The sequence below is a fragment of the Marmota monax genome, unplaced genomic scaffold, assembly GCF_021218885.2.
Source record: "Marmota monax isolate L192 unplaced genomic scaffold, Marmota_monax_Labrador192_F-V1.1 WCK01_AAM20220418_F8-fsc00024, whole genome shotgun sequence".
In the NCBI taxonomy this organism is placed as follows: Eukaryota; Metazoa; Chordata; class Mammalia; order Rodentia; family Sciuridae; genus Marmota; species Marmota monax.
This window is the reverse complement of record NW_026695224.1, coordinates 23,086,050-23,094,661: the sequence shown is the minus strand read 5'-3', so window position 1 is coordinate 23,094,661 and position 8,612 is coordinate 23,086,050.

Here is an 8,612-nt window from a genome sequence, read left to right as displayed (position 1 = left end):
TTGTTTTGCATTCTAATGGTTCATGGGTATTTCTTGCATTCTTAACAGATCTCTTTTGAGAGTTTGTATTTATTTTTCTTTTTATTTCTATCTCTAAGATCCTATCGCAATCCCAAGTAGTAGCCATTCAAACTTGCAGGAATGTTTTGAAGGTGTCTCCCATTTTATTTATGGGAAAATGTTATGCTACTCTTTTGGAAGAAACAAGTGACTTAATTTAAAGGATAATTACAGTTCCCCAGTTGTTCTGATGCCCTAAGTCTAATAAATAGGATGGCAATCTAGTTAAAATACAAAAATATTCATCCCTTTCAAATGCAAAAAAAAAAAAAAATGTTTATACAGACCACTTTCCAATTAATGACAATAAATGCCAAATGCACACATGCCTATGAACATTTTTAGTGAGACATTTATTCTTACAACTGGCAATGACATTTTCAAAAAGTTTTTTCAGAAAAAAAGTATTAGTTATATTCTTTCTCAACAGCAATCTTTCTTCTTTTTTAATTTCAGAAAGTTTGAATAAAAGATTTAACATTATCAGTGTAATTATGTCATTTTGCAAAAATATTAAAAACCATTCCAAAATAGCAAAAACCATTCCAAATAGTATAAATGGAATCATTTTCCCCATGACTTCTATTAAAAACTGGAAAGGCATTACCATTAGAAAAAAGAAAAATATTAATTTAAAAATTATTTTAAGGGATGTAAACATACACATCCAACATACACTGCTTTACCAAGACTTAAAATATATCAAAAATTACTACTTCTTTAATTCAGAATCATAGAAACAAAAGATAGTCTCTGAGATTTCCTAATGCTTTTGGTTATCCACTTATAACAAAAAGCATGCTCATCTGCTCCTTACTTATTTCATATTCCCAATTCAGATCTTTGCTTTATCTGAATTCTTTGTAGAATTGAAAAACAAACAAAATGAGAAAATCAAACTGAAACAAGAAGCTATAAATATGATGAGAGTTGTGAGTATACATTTAAATACCAGATAAGTTGGTGGGGAGTAGTCTTTTTCCAGTGGTTCTCAAAGTTTGTCGTCTGCGGACCTCTTTTTTGTGCTTTCAAAAGTATTGAGGATTGAATGCTGGATGTGGTAGTGATAGGTAACAGGCAGATGTAAGCAGTGGAAACATGAGATTAAGGATAATTCTACAAACTTGGGCCTACTGTACTGACCCCCAAATGCTTTCTTTCTTTCTTTTTTTTAAATTTTAGTTAGTTGTATATAATAGTAGAATGAATTGTGACAGACTGTATACAAATGGAGCACAACTTCTCATTCCTCTGGCTGTACATAGTACAGAGTCATACCTGTAGTGTAATCATACATGTAAATGGGGAAATAATGTCCACTTCATTCCACTTCCTTCCCATCCCCACACTCTCTCCCCTCTCTTCACTGCTCTCTGCATAATCCAAAGTTCCTTCATTCTTCCCTGTGGCCCCTACCCACCCCCCGCCCCAGCATCTGCTTATCAGAGAAAACATTCAGCTTTTGGTTTTTTGGAGTTTGGCTTATTTCACTTAGCATGATATTCTCCAGCTCCATTCATTTACCTTCAAAAGCCATAATTTCATTTTTCTTTTTGGATGAATAATAGTCCATTGTGTATATATACCATGTTTTCTTTATTCATTCATCTGTTGAAGGGCATCTAGTTAGTTCCATAGTTTAGCTATTGTGAATTGAGCTGCTATAAACATTTATGTGGCTGTGTCCCTGTACTATACTGTTTTTAAGTCCTTTGAGTATAGATGGAGTAATGGGATAGCTGGGTCAAATGGTGGTTCCATTCCTATTTTTCTGAGGAATCTCTATGCTGCTTTCCATAGTGGTTGCACCAATTTGCAGTCCCACCAGGAATGTATGAATATACCTTTTTCCCCTCATCCTTGCCAATGCTTGTTGTTGCTTGTATTCTTGATAACTACCATTCTGATTGAGATGAAATCTTAGAGTAGTTTTGATGTGCATTTCTCTAATTGCTAAAGATGATGAATTTTTTTTGTATGTTTGTTGATTGATTTTTATATTTCTTCTTCTATTGAATGATTTTTATATTTCTTCTTCTGTGAAGTGTCTGTTCAGTTCCTCAGCCCATTTGTTGAGTGGGTTATTTGTTTTTTTGATGCTAAGTTTTTTGAGTCCTTTATATATCCTGGAGATTAGTGCTCTATGAGAGCTGTGTGTAGTAAGGATTTTCTCCCATTCTGCAGGCTCTCTCTTCACATTATTAATCATTTCCTTTGCTTTTAAAAAGCTATTTACCGCCAGGCATGGGAGTGAACACCTGTAATCCCAATGGCTCAGGAGGCTAAAGCAGGAGGATCTCAAGTTTGAGGCTAGCCTTAGCAATTTAGTGAGGCCCTTAGCAACTTAATAAAACCCTGTCTCAAAAAATAAAATAAAATAAAAATTTGTTTAAAAAAGGAAGTGGCTGGGGATGTTGCTCAATGGTTAGGCACTCCTGGAGAGGGAGGGAAGGAGGAAGGAAGGAAGGAAGGAAGGAAGGAAGGGAGGGAGGGAGGGAGGAGTGGGGGAAGGAAAGGAAAGGGAAGGAAGGAAAAAAAAGGAGGAAAGGAAGGAATAAAGGAAGAAAGAAAAGAACAGAACAGAACAGAATACAATTAACTAATTATTCTACCTATGGCCCTGTCTGGCCTAAGTCAACAGGATGTGCTATATTTCTTAACAAACACCTGTTATCTATACGAGAAATGCGACCCAAAAGTCTCCTTCCTGCTCCCAAGAACACAAATTAGCCTGAAGAGGGGAATTTTGTGACCTTCATACAGACTAGAGGACTCAAAGAGACAAAGTTAAAAGCTAAGTCATCTAACCATAAAATCTGTAAGAACAGTTCCAATTAGAACTAGTCAGCATGGGAAAAAATGATCCAGAGTTGCCTTGTATCTTTAGCAAGTCATAATAGTAAATTCTCCCCTCCAATGGGTAAAACCATGCACAGTGGGTCTTGAAAGTCTGATGCAATCTAGCTGTCAGTCAAAAATCAAGAAGTGGACCTGGAATCTTTCCTGGGACCCTCAACATAACAGGATGGCAAAAGGAGCTCACCATCTCTTTCCTCTCCCTTAGGAGTGTCTCCTTTCCTCTATTTCCTATCCCTTCTAATAAACTCATGCCTGCTACTTTGTGTGACTTGTCTGAAATCTTTCCAACATGATTGCAAGAACCTGTGACTGAGGACATCTGCAGTCAATTGATGTCCATGTATGATCTTGCTCTGTAACAGTGATAAGTGCCTGTAATCTCAACAACTCCAGAGGTTGAGGTAGGAGGATCACAAGTTGAAAATCAGCCTGGGGAACTTAGTAAGACCTTATTTTTAAAATTTGTTTTTTCTTTACTTAAAAAATGGGCCAGGGCTATCACTCAGTGATAGTGTACTTGTCCAGCATGCACAAAGCCCTAGGTACATTCCCCAGTACCACAAAACAAATTATTTTAAAAAAAAAGTATTGAGAACTTCAAAAAGCTGGTTTAGGAACAGAAACTGAAACTAAAAAATTTTAAACACTTACAAAATGATTTTAAAACAATAATAAATTACTACATAGTAATAACATTTTATGAAAGAACTATTTTCCCAAATTTCTAAAAATAAGCATTTTTGTTTCGATGTGAAAATAAAATTTTATATTATGAGCATCAAGGAAAAGGGATGTTTCAAGAAGAAATGCCATATTTATTCTCAAGTGATAGGAATGAAGTTAAGGATGTACTAAGCACCAATTTGAGAAGCACAGGGTCTAGGAAAACAAAACAACAAAGCAGAGCAGGGAAAATGTTCTCCTTTGACATCTGTCAAGATGCATTGGTTCTCACCCAGAAGAATTCAATGGTCTTGAATCATCAATGGTCTCTTAGTTAAAACATGAAAACTTGCCTTTTACTCAGAGTTCTTTAACCAACTAGACTGACCCTTTGGTTGAATATATTTGGTATGATATCTGTTAATTAAAAATTAGACTGGGTTATTTTAAATTAGCCCAATCTGAATCTAATCCATAATGTCCTTGGAGACTCTGGAGAAAAATTATGTCCTACGGATAAAAAAAACAAATCTTTAATCTTTTATCATCTATAGTCTCAGACCAGGTTTTAGTCTATTAGTATCTGGGGTTTTATTTTCTACTAGATATTATTAAGAAATACTACAATTTTCAACTTATAGAATATACCTGGCAACTAGGCTTCCATTTTTTATTTTTTTACCTTGTAGAAGCAAGAAGCATAGAACTCTACATAAAAAGGCAAAAGTTAATGAAAGACTGGTTTCTCTTGTTTTTTTTTTTTCTAATAGTCAGTTCAAAACTATGTGTCTGCCAAGTAAAGGGATATATGCTGATCTTATATGCATGGCTTCTCCCTGCACAGCATTTGAAGGCAAATTCCTACTCCTATATACTTTACCTGAAACTAAAAGTATGCTCTACAGTTGGTGTTATCTCATATGACATTATAGTCTTATCACACACATGATTATAAAACTGACTGATTAGATTCTCTATAGGTGGGGGTCATAAATATGTATTCATAGGAAACTTAGTGGTGCTAATGTAGTCAATCAGACACACTTTTGAGTCTAACCAGCATTGCTCATCACTGATTTGAGAGACTTATATTCATAACATGGATGTCCAAACTTAAATGCATTTTCTTTTAAAAAAAACTTTAAGTATTACTTAAACACAATTTTCATGTTTCTATGTATGACTTAAAAACAAATTTAGTTTTTAAAAAATAGGTCAACAAACATAACTGACAACCACTATGCTCCTTTTGGTTTCTTTATTTTAAAAAAATTTTTTTTTTTAGTTGTTGATAGACTTTATTTTCTTTATTTCTTATGTGGTGCTGAGGATCAAACCCAGTGCCTCATGCATGCTAGACGAGTACACTACCACTGAGCCACAACTCCAGCCCCAAGCCACAACCTCAGCCCCTCCTTTTGGTTTCTTTACCTAGTTAAGTCAAATTGATTTTCAGCACCTGGGCAACTGCTGTTGTTTCTGGCTTCAAAATGGTTCTCTGGCTTTCAAATGGTTCTCCATCACATTGTTCCCTTCCCTAAGATCACTCTTGCTCTCAGCACCATCATTTTACTTTTATAGTCCTCCTTAAAGATCCCTTGCCCCCATCTTCAGCCTCCACCTACCCCACTTATTCCACACCCTGGGATAAATCCTACTCATCACAATCTGCAATTGTGTTATTTGTCTTTTGCTTACCATCAGTCTCTCACCACCAGACTGTGTCTTTCTTTTCATCATGAAAATACTTGGTATTACTTGGTAATTACTTGGTACAGGGATTTTGAGAGATAAGCAATAGACACCAAACCCAGGTAACTTAGCAAATAGGTACCTGGTCAGAAGAAATTGGAAGGAACAGAGAAGCACACTAGAGAACCAGTCTACTGTCTTTGGCACTGGTTATTTACACTGCTGACACCATCAAAACGCAATCTGGTGATAAAAAAAAATGATGCCGCCTCTGGAAAGCAGATGTTGGCACTCACTGTTTCTGCTGTCACAACTCCTCAAGGGGCAGGGAGAGGTTGGAAATTTAGTCTTTTACATCGTCATTTCTGATTCAAACTTGATCTGTTTGCCAGAGTTTAGGCCATGGGCCTGCAGCCCCCTCAAGGAGGTTAGGAAAAAAGCATCTTACATTTCCAGCTTCTGCTGTGCTAGATGAACTTGGCCTCATACAGAGGAGCTCCAATACAGAAGAGGGTTCAGCTGTTAGGTAGCCAAAATAAAGGATAAATGGCTCCACTTATAGAGGCTCTCAAATATCTCTTGAATGAATAAGTCCTAAAATATATTTTTAAAAAATACTATTAGAACAAGTTTAAAATAAGTACTTGTAACTACAAAATTTCTAGTATTTAACTGCTATCAATTACTATTTATTCTAATCCTGATTCTGATTTCCTCCTTCCAGACTTGAATTAAAAAAAAAAAAAAAAAAAATCTGTGCTTCCAAGCAGCTTGAATTTCATTAAACATGATGTCACAGATAAATATGAGGGACTTTCCAGATTCCCCTTAGATGAAAGACTAGTTGCCCAGCTGCTGGGAGAGTGGGCATTGTATAGCCATCACCTGACAGATATTAATAGAATGGCTCCAGGCTCCTTCCCTAGGCACCCTCCATCCAATGACTGATCAACATGGGAACCTGAAGTTTTGATCCCGTTGCCTCAACTCCAGACTATAAAGCCAATCAGGCTCTGGAATTCCCCACGGTCCAGTCCAGGCTGGCAGACTTCCTTCATGCAGATTAACTTCTCCCTCTACTCACCCCTGCACTGGTCCTTTGCCTTCCACAGGTGGTGACCTCAAGGATACTCCTCAATAAACACTCGGCACACTAAATTCCCTTTCAGCTTCTACATCCTGGAGAACCACCCTGGGACTGTTCTACCAGCAGTGGTCAAAGAAAGTAAGTATTCAGAATGGGCTTTGGAACTGAAGGAAATGTGCTAATAGTCTAGAACGAAGATTTTATGAGGCATTCTCATTTTGTATATGTTAAAATCATTAAGGTAAAGATAATTAGGTTCAACTAACAAACTGTTAAAATGAGATCATATGGAAGCTACCATGTTCTACTTGGAGAAGATAAATTATTACCAGCACAAGATGGACAAAACAAAGTGATTACCAGGAGATTTTATTTTCTCCCTCAAGCTAAATAGTTTTTCAACATAAATAAAAATGCCAAGGATGGCTTGTGAAACCACTTAGTGTTTGGTGCTTTTAAATTTTTGCTTTAAAATTCCAGTAAACATAAACCAAACAATTAAATTTGAAGGTAATACATAACTAAGCCATAAACACTCTCAAGGGTCATAATTTGTACTCTTTGCCCCATTTATTTAATAAAATATAAAGAAAGTGATAGAACATTAAATATTTCCAACCGAAATTAAGTAGAAACTTCACCTAAAACCTTTTTTCTAGATTTAATTGTAAATGTCACTACATAGGATCAGGGTTATGGAATTCTTTTAATTACATTCTACCTTTTTTTTCCAGTACCCTTTCTCTGCCAAAATTCCCAATTTTAAATAAGTAGAATATAACACTAAGGTTACCTCATAGCTATGGTGTCTATAATTATCATTTTCAGAATATAGGGAGGAAAATGAAATTGAGAAATAGCTTGCCTCCAAGGAACAGTTTAGATTGAAAAGCACTACACCAACAAAAGCAGAAATCCTGCACTCTAACTTCCTATTAACAGATTCTAGATTGTAGCCTGAAGAAAAATAAGAACCTCAGCACCCTGTGCTGAAAAACTATTTAGCTTAGAAAATAAGTTAAATCCTCTTCATGCAGAAGCAGATTTCTTGGTGGGACTTGAAGTTGGTGACAGGAAGTTACCCAGTTATTAAGACATATCCAACTATGGAAATAATGTGGAGCTGCAAAAATAGTAACAGTTCTATTATTACCATAGTATGAAAATAAATTATATTGTTTTGCTCTGTTACTAAATTTGGTTAATTATCCATGCAAAAAAAAAAAAGATATTTCTGGCAACCTCCAAACCAAAATTATAGCTAACACTGTTGGGGTTAGAAGACAAGAGATTTCTACAAAAGGAAAAAAGTCCTTCTTAATTCTAATTCAAATGCTACATTTTACTGACTCAAAGAAATATGGTCTAACAACCATACTGAAACTCTGGTTTCAAAGCCAATGAGATAACTTATTTTTTTGGCTAAACAGACAACCTGATATGAGGCACAATGGCAACATTCAAAATGCTAGAATAGGGACAAGAAGAAGAAATTCATAAAGTACTCGATATGGACCTTGCATGAGAATCACTGTATTGGGGGGATTTACTTAGAAAAATGAAGCCCAATCAAAAATTTACAGCACAATTGTATTATTATGAACCACAAAGATATAGAGATTTTTAAAAAGGTCCAATTATATGCTTTGTACATAAGATGCACTTTAAATAAGTTGAAAGTAAAACAAAAAGATACATCATTCGCATAGTAACCATAAGAAAGCTGAACTGGTTATATTAAAGCCAGGCAAAATAGAATTTAAAACAAAATATTTCTAGTGATGAAAAGGAACATTTAATAATAGTAAAAGAACCAAGCCATCAGGATGATTTAGCAATTACAAATATATATGTTCCCAAAAAAGAGCCACAAAATATATGAAGAAAAAAAAACGACAAAATTGGAGAAATGGGTAACTAAAATATTATAATTAGAACTTCCATACCCCACTTTCAGTAATGGATAGGGTAAGCGGGAGATCAACAAAGAAATAGAGGACTTGAACAACACTGATATCGAATAGAGCCTAACATGTCTGTACAACACTCCAGCCAACAGCAGCAGCATCTATATCCTTTTCAGGTGCACATGGAGAGATACTGAAGAATAGGACCTATCTAGCCCATAATAGAAGCCTCAAAATTTAAAATCACTGAAATCATACAGAGTATATTGAAATTAGAAACCAATAACAGAAGGAAGTTTAAAAAATCCACAAGTATTTGAAAAATAACATGCTCTTAAATAGTC